General features: G+C 40.8%; 1 protein-coding gene across 28 annotated transcripts in view; it reads left to right on the top strand.

Annotated features, from left to right (window-relative positions):
- APBB2 (amyloid beta precursor protein binding family B member 2) overlaps positions 1-12,789 on the top strand; it is a 375,701-nt gene that overhangs the window by 31,986 nt on the left and 330,926 nt on the right. Inside the window, exon 3 of one of the 28 annotated variants that reach the window (XM_032631904.1) lies at positions 1,210-1,246. The exons of the other annotated variants lie outside the window; for them this stretch is intronic. The gene's annotated coding sequence lies outside the window, so the exon portion shown is untranslated. The remainder of the gene's footprint in view (positions 1-1,209; positions 1,247-12,789) is intronic. 28 annotated transcript variants of the gene reach the window in all.

Below are 12,789 nucleotides of genomic sequence, written 5' to 3'. Positions count from 1 at the left end.
CAGTAGGACAGTTAGTAGGTGCTCACTATTATATTGAAAGAACAAATAAATGTCTGTACAATGAAAGACATTTTGTTGAGTAAATACACAGATGTCCATGCACTAGAAATGGCACATATATGACACAGTAGTGGGCCCTGAAGAAAGGAGGAAGGTTTGCCCATCAATCACAGTCCTTAATAAATCCTGGCTGAATGAATGAAAAGCAGGAAAAGAGGTCGGAGGCAGTTCTAGGTGAGTAGAAGGAAAGAGTGAAAACCACAGAGGCTGGAAAGTGTGAGGCCAGGCCGAGACCTTAGTATGTTTTATTGGATTTAACTCGGGCAGGAGAATATTCTGGAAGGAACTCCAGACTAGGGGTTGGCACTTTGGTTCTTTGCTACTGAATGTGACCTTGCGTGGCTCTGAATTTTGGGCCTCTGCCTTCCCTAAAGGCTTACTGTGAGGCTCAGATGAGAAAATTTATATGAGTGTTTTGTAAGCCATGAAGGGTCATACCTATGAGGTGTTGCTGTGAGCCTTGATGGATGCTGAGGGTCATTCATTCATCCATCAAATACTTATCGCCACCTGCAGCAGGCCATGCCTCATGATAGACAGTGGTGGGTAAAATGCAGGCCTTACTTCCTGGGTTTTCGTTCTAGTGGTGAGAAAGGTATTAACCAAACAATCACTCAAGTATGTAATTACAAACTGTGGTAAATACTGTGAAGTACAGTGTGCTAGTGGCTCATTTAGTCTGGTTCTGGGGTCTGAGGGTTACCCTGTACTGTGTGGAGTCGTTAAGGTTCTTGCAGGGAGTGACTTAAACCCAGCATTGCTTTAGGAAGTTTCCTCTAGTGGATAGCATGGATTGACGAAGGATTGGAGCCTGGGAAAACACTTAAATGAAGCTACTGTTATAGATATCATACATCTGTCATAGGACATATATATGTCATATTTTGGAATTATTTTAATGTTTTAAATGTTTAATGTTGATATTTTCATGTGCAGTTTTCTAGGGTCTTGATGTTGTTTGGTTTTCATTTGGTATATTAGTGAACATCTGTGTTTAGTTAAACATGAAGTTACCATAAACTATTAGTGAACACGTATAGGTTCTTGTGTGTGCCAGAGACACTGTGCTTAGTGCTTTATATATATTGACTCCTGTTAACTCTCAACAGCCATGTGAGGTGCTGAGACCATGTTATCCTCATTTTGCAGATGAGGAAACTGAACCTTGCTCAAGGATATACAGCTGGTAAGTGGGACTTGGACCCAGGCCATCTAGTTCTGATTATACGTTCTTAATTACTTCGTTATCACCTTTTCACTTAAAAAGAAAGAATTAATTTAGCATTCTAAGAGAAGATAAAGATGCCAGTAAAGCAGTCTTTACATAAACACTGTGAATCTCTTGTCTCAATATATTTCCTTTGTGTTTTTTAAAAATAAATTTTTGCCAATTATAAAATAAGGAAGAAAACCTATTTTAGTGCAACAATTTTTTAAAGTTATATTTTGGTTTTATCATTTTGCCAGGAGGAATTATAAAAACGTGGTAGTCCTTGACATTGCTTTGTAGGCTGCATGTCTCCCCATTTTTTCCTTTGTTTCATAACCAGAATAACTATCAGCCACGTGGGTGAGTGTCCAGATCTGTCACTGTAGTAGATTTTATGTTTGCTTCTTGCCTTCCATTGCCCATAAGAGCTTCAGTCCATTTCAGTTGTATGTTTAGTTCCAGGGCAATAGAATCTTAGAGTGGGTAGCACCTGTGGTGTGTGTACATCAGCTGACTCCCAGAGATCACAGATGGGGAGCCGAGAATTAAAGCAAACAGGGTCATGGTGCTAATTATCGGTAGAGCCACAGTTGGAGGGCAGGACCCGGGACATCGGCCCAGTGTCCCTCCACAGCATGGTTTAGGCTTTGCATGTGGAGGGTAGCGGCATACGCCACCCCAAAATATGACTGTAGGAGTTTAGGACGTGCCACCTCCGAATATGCCACTTTGATGTATTGATTATTCTGAATTGTAGGCGCTTGAAAAAAACAATAGATGCAAGGGAGAGGCTTTGACCCAACTCCCCTTATCTGCCTGAAAACAGATCCTCCAAAAGGAACTTAGTTGTCATAGATCCTCACTCCAGGAGCTTCATCAACCAGGGAGGACTGACTCTTATCGCAGGAGAGGAGCCTAGGTGTCGACACCACCCCCAGACAGACTTTGTTACAAACTATCATACGTCCTGCCTAATCTTCTAAGGGCCCATTCATCTTTCCAGAAAATCATTTACTTTCCGCTAAGAGGCCAGCTGCCCCCTCCCCTTTCCCTACTAGGATGGTGTTTAAGTCTGAATTCTAAGGCACCTCCTTGAGTTATTCATTTTCCTCCGGGTATCTTCCATGTATACAAAGTATACATGTTAATAAGTTTCTGTTTGTTTTTCTCTTGTTAATCTGTCTTTTATTACAAGGGTTTCAGCTAAGAACTCAGGAGTGTGGAGGGAAAATTATTTTTCCTCCTCTACACGGTTCTTTGGCCTCCCCTTTTTTTCTGCATATTGTTTCCATTTTATTTCATTTGCGTAGTATAATTGACAGTGAAATTTTGTATTAATTCAGCTAAGTCCCAGTGCTTTGAAGTGGGGATAGGACTATTAGTTCAAAATGAGTTTTTGTTCAAGTCATTTCAATTTGAGTATTAATACAATCTTAAAATTTTTTCCCTATAATTTTAGTTTTTTCAACCCATTAATGCTAAATGAGACTTCCTATGTTAATTTCCCTCATCACACTATTGTACTTTTCATTTGTTTTGCTTATTTTTCCTAACGCTAAATTAAAACTTTAATCCTGAGCTGTGGGCCAATGTGGATAAGCTATAAAAAAGTCTGAGTTCAGAATTAAACTAAACCTATGGCTTTGGCTTAGTTTGGTTTATGGTTCAAAACAGCTTTCTATATTGATAGTAAGAGAAAATGTTTTGCAGTATCTCATGAAGGACTTTTTAATATATTGCTTTTTGATTCTGCGCTTGTTTCTTGACCTTTGAAAGAAAGTCCCCTGAGGGCTCTGCTTTTATTTGGTTAATGCTATTGACTGCTAAAAAGCATATTCTCTGTAGGAATTGGGTGTGGGTATAATGTTACTAAAAAGAGACATATGCTGTGCAGTTTCACAAATTGTTACATTTTCTTCATGTGGTTACAACCTCTCTTTGGAGTCCTTATACTTTTTGTGATTGGTGTATCTTTCCTGTACATTGTATTTTGTCCCCGTTTTATCATCTACCAGTTATGTCTCAGTAATAGAGCCAGGAGGCCAGAATCTCTTGAATATTCTGTGCAGAATTTTGTATTTACAGGATAAGCTCTCTTATCTGGGATTATCATGACCAGCAGCTGCTCAGTTGAAGTGGAGAAGTGTAAAAAAAAAAAAAGCTACATTTATATCTTAAGCATTTTATTTTAAATTCAAACATATAAATGTACATCTGTTTGCTGATTTCTGAGGTAGGACCTGGTAAATGGTTTCCATGTTGTTTTTGGTTTATGGCACATAAACCATAACCTGTGACGTCTGGTCCACCTGGTTTTCGGTTTGGCTTGCTTTAAAGGGTTATTGGAACTTCAGGATACTTGTGAACTATGAATGTAGAATCCTTCCAGATTTTTCTGATTTGCCTCCCCATCCTTTGCCACTTCTTCATGCCTAATATAACAGCAGTTATTTTAGTGTTACTCTTTTTTTTTTTTTTTTTTTAATTTTATTTATTTATTTTTGGTTGTGTTGGGTCCTAATTGCTGCGCGTGGTCTTTCTTTAGTTGCGGTGAGCGGGGGCTACTCTTTGTTGTAGTGTGCGGGCTTATCATTGCGGCGGCCTCTCCTGCTGCGGAGCACAGGCTCTAGGTGCGTGGGCCTCAGTAGTTGGGGCACGCGGGCTCTAGAGCACAGGCTCAGCAGACGTGGCACACGGGCTTAGCCGCTCCGCGGCATGTGGGATCCTCCCAGACCAGGGCTCGAACCCGTGTCCCCTGCATTGGCAGGCGGACTCTTAAGCACTGCGCCACCAGGGAAGCCCAGTGTTACTCTTTTATTGTGTTATTCCACAGTATTCAGATGTTCAACTTCGTTTTCATAGAAACATTTTTTCTGAACTCATATTTTATGTATTTATATACAATTTATTATGTGTTTGGGTACAATTAAATTAAATTATAAGAACAACTGGTATAAATAAAAGTAAACACATCTCACCCTAGAGGAGGATACAGCTTTGCTGGTGGGAGCACATCACTGCTTCTTAACCTATATATGGTGAAGGTCTAGTCTTTTTATTTTCTATCTGTCATGGACCTATACTATTATTAACAAAAAAGGAAAGAAATAAAAAAGACATATGATATGCAAGCCTTAATTCTTTTTAACATTTTAGAAACAACATAAATAAAATTATATCTCAGTAAGTACAAGCACAACAAATATTGTGGGAAAAAATTACAAAATCTGTACATGTTCTTCAGAAGCATGTGTGTAGGCAGTTCACATAAAGAATCACTATTACTCTTGTTAATTTGTTAATCCAGTTATAACTAAACAAAATTTGTGAGTAAAATGATGATGCCCCACATTAAATACCCTATGTATACTTCTAACAAACTCTGTGTATATCAGTGCTTAAGATTTTTAGTGTCAGAAATGAACTTCTTGCTTGTTTATCTACTCTAGGCTGGGTTAGTGATAGCTTATCTTGGGGTTAATGGATAACGTATATCTAAACTGGTTGTGGGTTTGTTTTAATAACACTCATGGTAGCGGAACTGGCCTTGTAGAGGGATGTTGATGAAGATGAAAAAAGGCAAAGCAGTTTCAGCAAGCTGAAGATCTTCATTTTTCACTTTTCTTCAAAATGAAGCAAGCAATGTTCTAGTGTCAAAATTCACCTTCAGTTCTTCCTCAATAGCCAGTTCCAACTTGTCCTTTAAACTTATGGTCAAATTTAAATGATCTTTTGATGAAAAAAAATGGATGTGGACTTTAATACATTTATATTAAAATGTATTAACAAAGTAACCTTAAACCATTCCTCGTGGTCACATGGTTCTACAGCACTTGACTAGTAGGCAGCTGGTGCGTCATGCAGCTCACCTCACAAGGTCAGCACCGCCAGAACTGGTCACTGAGATGAGTTCACTATTCATGCACTTGGATGTAGCAACTGTGTGTAATGACTACCCACGTTTGTAAATGCTCACTCTCCATTTCCTGGGCAGCTGGTAACAAATAGTTTGCAGACTGGCATCCATCTCTGGACCACACCTTGAGAAGCCCTGGGCTCAGGTAGCACCTCTTACTAGCTGTGAGCCGCTGGTGTGCTGGAACATCAGTTGTTATGCTCTACAGAGGCAGTGGGATGTGCTGATTAATCTGGCAAGTAGGTTAAAGGGGAGAACAGTTAAGAGAGCTGCTTTTGCTTTTGCATAAACACCCGTGCCCCCCACCAAGGTTCTTAGCTTTCATGAGAGTCACAGTAGCAGATGTATGTGTGTGCATATTTGTATGTATTATGTGTCTGTTTATCCGATGGCTGTGAGGATAGGGATCATGCTGTCATCTGAAGGAGTTCACGACATACCTCCCAAAATGTGCCACTTTGGTATATTGATTGTTTTAAACTAAAGGCACTTGAAAAACAGCAAATGCAGTGCACGGCTTTCTCTGAACTCCCCTTATCTACCTAAAGACGGACCCTCCAAAAGGAACTCAGTTGTCACAGATCCTCTCCCCAGGAGTTTCATCAACCGGGGAAGATTACCTCTTCACATACACCACACCCAGACAGACTTTATAACAAACTCTCATGTCTCCCATCTGTTCTTCTAAGGGCCCATTCATCTTACCTAAAAATCATTTACTCTCCCCTGAGAGGCCAACAAACATCCCTCCCTTTCTTTGCCGTATCACGATGGTATATAAACTCTCAAATGTCACTGCTTTCTTTTGGGTACTCACTTTATTTTTCCTGTGATGTCCACATGTGTGTAATATTAAAAATGAATAAATTTGTAGACCTTTTCTGCTGTTAATCTGCCTGTTCTCAGTTTATTTTGTAGACCTAGCTATCGAACCTAGGAGGGTAGAAGGAAAGTCTCCCCCTACCCCCATCTTTGTCCATCGTTGAATTACCCACTGGGCTTTGCATGCAGCTGCTAGATATTGCTGCATGTTTTATATATGTATATATATATATACATATATACATATATATATATCTGTATATATATATATATATATATATATATATATATATACACACACACATATATATATATCTGGAAGTTCAGTGGAGACATTTTCTAGAGCCAAGTTCTTTAAAGTGTAGTTTTCTTCTAAGGAAACAGCACACTTGAATTCTCATTTCTCCTCTGGTTTCCTTTGCCTGAGTATATTGCCTGGGCCCAGGAGAATTTAGCTGCTGTTACAGTGAAACATATCTTGAAAAAATGATCAGTTTGGGTGTTTCAATCCCCCACTTTTATCTTTTCACTAACTTAACAATTGTGAATGATTTTAAATCCTCCTATGAACAAGGACTGCTCAGGATAGCTGTGATTTATCCTACTTTCATGAGTTCATAGTTGAGGCAGAAGCAAGTTTTTCAAGCAAATGAAGTTTTGGCCATAGTTAAAACTCATTTTCATGAACGTTATTAGAGGGGTCTTTGTTGTTTGATAAAGGAGCAAATGCCCTTACTGTAATAACCAGGTGTTTGAAAGAGAAGGCAACAATAAAGGCTACAGAGGGAAGTGAAAATGTACTGATGATGAGTATAGATTTATCTCAGAGTAAAAAAAGTGTAGTGTTAATTTTAGAAGCATTTTCTTTCTTGATGTTATACCTTGCAGTTTGAAGTTTTTCAATATCCTAAAAATAAGCTGACTTAACAGTCAAAAAATATCATTGAAAAAATGACAACTTGGCATCTTTTACTAGGCTTTTTTCTCCTCCAGCAGGTGAAAGAAAAAGCAGTTGTAAATTTCAAGCATATTTAGAGCAAAGGCATCATGACGTAATTCTTTTTTTTTTTAATAAATTTATTTACTTATTTTTGGCTGCGCTGGGTCTTTGTTGCTGCGCGTGGGCTTTCTCTAGTTGTGGCGAGTGGGGGCTACTCTTTGTTGTGGTGCATGGGCTTCTCATTGCCATGGCTTCTCTTGTTGCCGAGTGTGGGCTCTAGGCGCGTGGGCTTCAGTAGTTGCAGCACGTGGGCTCAGTAGTTGTGGCTCATGGGCTCTAGAACAGAGGCTCAGTAGTTGTGGCGCACGGGCTTAGTTGCTCCGTGGCATGTGGGATCTTCCTGGACCAGGACTCGAACCCATGTCCCCTGCATTGGCAGGCGGATTCTTAACCATTGCACCACCAGGGAAGTCCCCATAATTCTAATAGCTATCACATAGTGAGTGCTTACCGTATCTATGTGCTTGACATACTATGCTTCATTTAAACCTTGAAAGAAGCCGAGGACTTGGGCAGGATCATCCACCCCTGTGTCTGAAGTGCAAAATGCTGTGCTAGACATTGGGATGTGGTGGTTTGCAAATCAGACTTAGTCCCTGCCCTCTGGTTGCTCCTAATCTAATCAGGAGACCAAGAGCCTTTATGTAATTAGAAGTGGTGGTAGGTTCTATGAAGAGAAATTGTAGGGTGCTATGAGAACACCACCAAACAGGGCGCTCATTAGTTCTCAAGGTTGGTCAGTGAAAGCTTTGCTGATTAAGTGATATTTAAGCTGAAACCTGAATGATATTGATGAGTGGAAGTTAGCTAGGCTAAAGTGTGTGTGTGTGTGTGTGTGTGTGTGTGTGTGTGTGTGTGTGTGTGTGTGTCGGGGTAGAGGGGTGGGAAGACATTCTAGACAAAGAGCACAGTTTGCACTAAGTCTTTGGAGTGAAGATCAAGGCTGACTCAGGGACTGGAGGGTGCAAGGAGGAGGGACCCTGATGAAGTGTGGGGTAGAGGGAAGGGCCCAGGACACCAGGCTACCACCCGGATTTTGGTTTCTTTTTCAAATGCAACGGAAAACTATCTAAGAGTTCTAGGTTGGGGAAAGACATGGATAGGATTACCTTTCATAAGGATCGTTCTAGGCCACTGTGGATATAGGTCCTAAGGGAGCCATATAAAAAGGTTATTCAGTTGAAACCAACAGGCTGCTAAACCTTTGCTGAGTTGTGTATGAGTTTGGCTCTTGGCCCTTGGCTATTTTGTCCTCCATAATCCTTTATTCAGCAAGAGTCAAAGCTGGCTGCTGACATCTCCTGCTTTACAAGATGACTGTACCTTGAGTACATTCTTTTTGTTGGGAGCTGCCTGTTAATCTTTGCAAGAAAGTGTGGGCAGTAACGATCTTTGGGTGTTACAGGCTTGCAGAATGGTTGTTGGGCAGGGCCCACGGCAAGTAGCTCTTTATCGCCATAGTTTGGGGTCTGGCTCTCAGCTTTAAAAACCTGGAGAATCAGTTCTTTTCTCAGCACACCTGTAAGGTGATTGGACTCTGGGGATTGGGCTTTTGTTAACTCAAATCATAAGAGATTCATGTAAACTAAAATATCAGATGGTTAATGTTAAAGACTAGGGCTTCCCTGGTGGCGCAGTGGTTGAGAGTCTGCCTGCCGATGCAGGGGACACGGGTTCGTGCCCCGGTCCGGGAAGGTCCCACATGCCGCGGAGCGGCTGGGCCCATGAGCCATGGCCGCTGAGCCTGCGTGTCCTGAGCCTGTGCTCCGCAACGGGAGAGGCCACAACAGTGAGAGGCCCGCGTACCGCAAAAAAAAAAAAAAAAAAAAAATAGAGCCACAAAGGGGTCTGGACATGAGTTCTGGAGGGAAACCTACTCGGGAAGCCAAATGAGAGTGACATCATGCATTGGTTAGATCTCGATAAGGGCCATCTCTGCAGAGGAGACGAGACCCCTTAGTCCACTGGACATTAATAGACATTGTACAGGTTTTTGCTGCTTTTGGTTTCTTTTTTGTTGTTTCATACAGTTCCTTGTCTATTTAAAATTTTTTAGTGTTTTAAACTTTTTATTCTGAAATAATTTTAGGCTTTCCAAAAAATAGCAAAAAGTACAAAGAATTCCTTTACATTCTTCATTTAGATTTTCTTAATATAAGGGTCTTAAATAATCACCGTACAGTGATCAAAAATCAGGGACTAAACATTGATTTAATATTATTATCCAGGGACCTTATATAAATTTTGCCAGTTAATGTCCCATTAATGTTCTTTTTGGTCTAGGATCCAATCCAGGATTACATGTTATATTCAGTTGTCATAGTGCCTTAGTCGTCTTAATATGGAGCAATGCCTCACCTTTCTTTGTCTTTCATAACCTTGACACTCTGGAGAGTAGAGGCCAGTTATTTTGTAGAATGCCCCTCATTTTGGGTTTGTTGGCTGTTTCTTCATGGCTGAATGAAGGTTATGCATTTTTGTAAGGAATATTGTGGAAGTGATCTTGTGTGCTCCTCAGGGCCTCATATCATTCCTCGGTTTTTAACTATAAAGTAATTTATTTGTTCTTCCTTCCAAATGGATATGATAGTATTAAGTAGGCTCAAGCTTCTCAAACTTCAGCTAATGTGGACCTCTGAGACTATGTCTAGGGGCACGCATTGCGGCTTGAGAAACACTAACAAGAATTAAATGCTGTCATTTTGAGTGATCTTGGTACCAGCATGCTTATAAATGCAGTTGTAGGAATTGAGATTACTTGACTGTAAGAAGGTTGGCATGTGAATGGCCTAAAGTATGCTTATATTATTATGTATTAATTTTTAAAACATCAAAAAAAAAAAGAAAAAACAAATAGAAAGTTTCTAGATCTCAGACTCCTGGGGAAAATGTCCCTGGACCCCCCAGTGAGGGAAGCTTTGGAGGAGGCTATGACTCCTTGCTAACTGCCTCATTTACCAGATCTTGTTAAGGGTTTTAGGAGTTCCCTGGGCTTGAACTGATTTTACAGGGTGGGTACCTCCCCCGCCTCCCCCCATAACCTACTCACCTCACCTATTACACATGGGCTTCTAACTTAGAGTAACCTCATTCTGTTTTAGGGTTGTTTTAGATTCATAAAGGAGATAAAACTAGTCAACAATTTTCTTAACAAAGTTCATTCTTCATTCTTTCCTAATTCCTTCCATTTCTAGTTTTATCTTTAAAACCTACAGTAATATTTTCTTTTCCTTTTTTTTCCTCTATTCATTTTTGGCTTTTCACCCTGGTAAAATACTATTAAAATAAATCAGCTAAATTTTAGCATAAATATAGTGAAAGCCAGCAGTTGAAATGATTGCAGCTTGAAAAATGTTAGATGGAGGCACTTTAGAAGAAAGATTTCACTGTATCACAGGCTGCTGCTTTGAAATAACTCATGTTTCTTTCCCACCTCTAAACTGTCATTTTTCCAAGTCTCCTTTTTTGGAAGCTTCAGTATTCAAAGGTTTGACAACAATTTAGGAAAATGAAATCACTCCCCACTGTGTGTGACATTTGCTTGAAGATAATTCATTTGGCTCAAAATTGACAGTTGCTGAAATGAGTGAAACAATGAAATGTTTGCACGGGTTCATTTTTTAAAGGAAGGAAATCCATCAAGGTGGCCATTTAATTTCAGGGCTCTGAAAGCCTTTATCTGAATATATATCTTTGCTTGGATATTTTCTTCTTCAGTTTCATGTAGAGTTTTATGTAATGATTGGAATTCTTGGTACCTTTGCCTGTGCTGTATCTTACCTCCATCTTTGTCCATTCTTCCACCTTACTTTGGGTTGGTAATCAGTTTCCAGTATCAGGTAGGATAGATTCTATTGTAAATGGCAGAAAATTCAACTCAAATAGGCTTAAGCAGTAGAGTATCTGTTGGCTCAGTGAACTAAACAGTAGAGACGACATACCGGGTTTAGGTATGGTTTGTACAAGGCTGTGGCTTCATTGCTCAGATCTTCAGGCCAGTGCTTCTAAAGCTATCTGAGGAAAGGAATTTTTTTTTTTTTTTTTTGGAAAGGAATTTTTTAAGAAAAAATTCTAAACCAGTGCAGGTCAGTACTTTTATAAAATACAATACAAACACAAGTGAATTACTAGAAAAATGAAATTTAAAAAGACAAATATATCCCATATATATTTTTTTAAATTAATTAATTAATTTATTTATGGCTGTGTTGGCTCTTCGTTTCTGTGCGAGGGCTTTCTCTAGTTGCAGCAAGTGGGGGCCACCCTTCATCGCGGTGCGCCGGCCTCTCACTGTCGCGGCCTCTCGTTGCGGAGCACAGGCTGCAGACGCGCAGGCTCAGTAGTTGTGCTTCACGGGGCTGGTTGCTCCGCGGCATGTGGGATCTTCCCAGACCAGGGCTCGAACCTGTGTCCCCTGCATTGGCAGGCAGATTCTCAACCACTGCGCCACCAGGGAAGCCCTATCCCATATTTTTAAAGTTAAATTCAACAGATGTAAAACTTTTCTGCCAAGTTGCTGTAAATGTTTCTAGACATGCTTATTTCTGTCCTGACCTTGTAATAGACTGTTACAGGCTATTGAGAAGCCCTGCTTTGGGACTGGCCTTTCCTGCCAGCTTTTGCAGTGTGTTTTTTTCAGGGTGGTAAAATGGCTGCTAGTAGCTTCCAGAATGATGTGTATCCTTGTTCACATCTAGGGAAAGAGTTTTCCTAACTGTTGTTCAAAAGTGTTGAGGTTCACACCGATTAGATCAATTCAGAGCCCTTCCCTGTGATCAGGGGAATGCCATTGGCTCCTTGTTCCTGTTGTTTGTCCATTCTCGAACCACTGACTGTTAGAAGGAAGATAGGAGCATAGGGATGGGGGTGGGCAGTCTCACTTAAACCATATGTTTGCCATTCAATGCTGGGGAGGCACCTGCAAGACTGACTACTATTTGGTATTAATAAAGACACCAATAGCCAACATTTGTATTTATGTTCAGCACGTGGTGTAACAAAAAGTTAATATTTCGTCTTTGTTCCAGGTTGCTGGCACAGAGTTCCTAGAACCGTTGGAATCCCTGAGTGGTCAGAATGTCTTATGTATGCTAATGAGATGACTTCTGGCTAAGGGATGGAAGGACACTGCTAGGTAGCTTCAGGATGAGGGCTGGGCACCAGAAACACCAAGCCTCATTGATTAGATGCTTGAGCTTCAGTCCCTCCCTGAACTCGGGGGTTTGGGGGAGAAGAGAGGGACCAGAGATTAAGTTCAGTCACCAAGTGCCAGTGATTTAATCAGTCATGTTTAGACAATGAAACCTACGTAAAACCCCCAAATGACTGGGTTGGTGAACACATTGTGGTATCGGGAGGGTGGCGCACCCAGAGAGGGCATGGAAACTCTGTGTACCCCCTCCCCTCAGCCCTTGCCCTGTGCGGCTCTTCCATTTGGCTGTTCCTGAGTTGTGTCCTATGTGATAAACTACTAAATGTAAGTAAAGTGTTATCCTGAGTTCTGTGAGCTGTTCTCGTGAACCTGAGGGGGTAGGTGTTGTGGGCTAAGTCAGATAGAAACACAGGTGACCTGGGAACTGGGTGCTCGTCACTGGCATCTGAAATGAGGACAGTCTTGTAGGAGTGAGCCCTTAAACTTGGGAGTCTGATGCTCCCTCTGGGTAGTTGGTGTCGAAATTGAATTGTAGGACACCCAGTTGGCATTGGAGGATCACAGAATCAGAGATAGTTCTGCAGCATTCCCGAGAGACAGGTGCTAATGTGACCCGAGCGTACAGTGAG

The sequence above is a fragment of the Phocoena sinus genome, chromosome 5, assembly GCF_008692025.1.
Source record: "Phocoena sinus isolate mPhoSin1 chromosome 5, mPhoSin1.pri, whole genome shotgun sequence".
In the NCBI taxonomy this organism is placed as follows: Eukaryota; Metazoa; Chordata; class Mammalia; order Artiodactyla; family Phocoenidae; genus Phocoena; species Phocoena sinus.
Note: the sequence above shows the minus strand (reverse complement) of the source record. Positions and strands in the feature narration are given on the sequence as shown.